This window comes from Oryctolagus cuniculus, chromosome 11, assembly GCF_964237555.1.
Source record: "Oryctolagus cuniculus chromosome 11, mOryCun1.1, whole genome shotgun sequence".
In the NCBI taxonomy this organism is placed as follows: domain Eukaryota; kingdom Metazoa; phylum Chordata; class Mammalia; order Lagomorpha; family Leporidae; genus Oryctolagus; species Oryctolagus cuniculus.
Genome location: NC_091442.1, coordinates 82,879,902 through 82,882,238, shown reverse-complemented (window position 1 = coordinate 82,882,238; position 2,337 = coordinate 82,879,902). Strand labels below are relative to the sequence as shown.

The window sequence follows — 2,337 nt, the reverse complement described above, 5'->3', positions numbered from 1 at the left end:
CCAAGTACCGGGAATATTGAAGAGTGAAAGTGGTTTTATGTTCTCATAGAGACTGCTATTGGAGAAGTGAAATATTGGTCAAATAATCACATGAACGAATATATACTTACATTCTAACATGTGTTATGAAAGAATACAACAGAATTTTATGAGTCCCATCCAATACTAGAGGCTTAAGGAATACTTTTCTTAAAATATGAGGCTTAAAATGAGAGCTGGAGTTGTCATAAGAGCTAATATATTGAATGTTGAGAGAGGAATATTTCCAGTAAAGAAAACAGTATTGTGAGATTTTGTGAACCCTTTAGAGAAACTAAAAATAAAAAAGCAGTATCACTGGGATGCATGAACTGTGGAGTGTCAGGGGACAGGGAGTAAAGGTAGGCTAGAGACACAGGCAGAAGTCAAACCACAAAATCCCTTGAAGCTGGCACTTGGGCTGACACTGCGGCAAAGTGGGTTAAGCCACTGTCTGCAATGCTGGCATCCTATGTAGGTGCCAGTTCATGTTCTGGCTGCTGCACTCCTGGTCCAGCTCCTTGCTAATGTACCTGGGAAAGTGGCAGAAAATGACCCACGTACTTGGGCCCCTGCTTCCATGTAGGAAACCTGGAAGAAGTTCCTGGCTCCTGGCTTTGTCCTCACCCAGGCCTGGCTATTGTGGCCACTTAAAAGAAGTGAACCGAGTTTGAATCGTGGCAGGAGCGGACAGCAGATCCCAGAGAGCCCTGAGCAGCCCCACCACTGCCACGGGCCTAGTTACAATCACACCCCAGCAAGAGCCACAGTTGCCGCAGCCAGCCCCAGTCACCATCACCGCAACCATGATCACCGAGGCTGAGACCTCCCTCGCCACCCCTGCCATCAGCACTGCGGAAACCAAGCCCGGCACCATGGGCAGCGGTGCAGGGAGGGGTGGCCCCAGCGGCCTCACATTGGCTGCACCTGCTGGCAGAAACAAGAAGATCATTGCAAGGAAGGCTTTGGGAGCAGTAAAATGGTTCAATGTAAGAAACGGATATGGTTTCATCAGCAAGAATGACACCAAGGAATACGTATTTGTACACCATACTGCCATAAAGAAGAATAACCCCAGGAAGTACCTTCGCAGTGCAGGAGATGGAGAGACTGTGGAGTTTGATGTTGTTGAAGGAGAAAAGGATGTGAAGGCTGCAAATATTACAGGCCCAGGTGGAGTTCCAGTGCAAGGCAGTAAATATGCAGCAGACCGTAACCATTATAGATGTTATCCGTGTCGTGGGGGTCCTCCACACAATTACCAGCAGAATTACTAGAACAGTGAGAGTGGGGAAAAGAATGAGGGATCGGAGAGCGCTCCCGAAGGCCAGGCCCTACCACAGGCGAAGGTTGCCACCTTATTACATGCGGAGACCCTATGGGCGTCGACCAAGGGTATTCCAACCCTCCTGTGCAGGGAGAAGTGATGGAAGGTGCCGACAACCAGGAAGGTAGACCAGTAAGACAGAATATGTATCAGGGTTATAGACCACGATTCTGCAGAGGTCCTTTTCGCCAAAGACAGCCTAGAGAGGACGGCAATGAAGAAGATAAGGAGAATCAAGGAGATGAGACCCAAGGTCAGCAGCCACCTCACCGTCTGGTACCGACACAGACGCCCAGATATCCCTAAACCACAGGATGGCAAAGAGACAAAAGCAGCTGATCCACCAGCTGAGAATTCGTCTGCTCCTGAGGCTGAGCAGGGCAGTGCTGAGTAAATGTCGGCTTAACATCTCTACCATCATCCAGTTTAGTCATTCGACAAGAAAAAATGAATATGAAATTACGGCAATAAGAAATGAACAAAAGATTGGAGCTGAAGACCTTAGTGCTTGCTTTTTGCCCATTGATCAGCTTACTAGAACTATCTGCATTATCTGTGCAGCATGGGGTTTTTAGTATTTTTACCTAAAGATGTCTTTTTTTGGTAAAGACAAACTTTTTTTTTTTTGACAGGCAGAGTGGACAGTGAGAGAGAGACAGAGAGAAAGGTCTACCTTTTGCCGTTGGTTCACCCTCCAATGGCCGCCACAGCTGGCGCACTGCGGCCTGTGTACTGCACTGATCCAAAGCCAGGATCCAGGTGCTTCTCCTGGTCTCCCATGGAGTGCAGGGCCCAAGCACTTGGGCCATCCTCCACTGCACTCCCCGGCCATAGCAGAGAGCTGGCCTGGAAAAGGGGCAACCGGGACAGAATCCGGTGCCCTGACCAGGACTAGAACCCGGTGTGCCTGTGCTGCTAGGCGGAGGATTAGCCTGTTGAGCCACGGTGCCAGCGACAAACATGGTTTTTTTTTTAAAAAAAAAAAAAAAAAA

The 2,337-nt window shown here is 48.6% G+C and overlaps 1 pseudogene; it reads left to right on the top strand.

The window, feature by feature from the left end:
• Window positions 1-824: 824 nt before the first annotated feature.
• On the top strand, window positions 825-1,739 carry LOC100351149 (Y-box-binding protein 1 pseudogene; annotated as a pseudogene).
• Window positions 1,740-2,337: the final 598 nt, after the last annotated feature.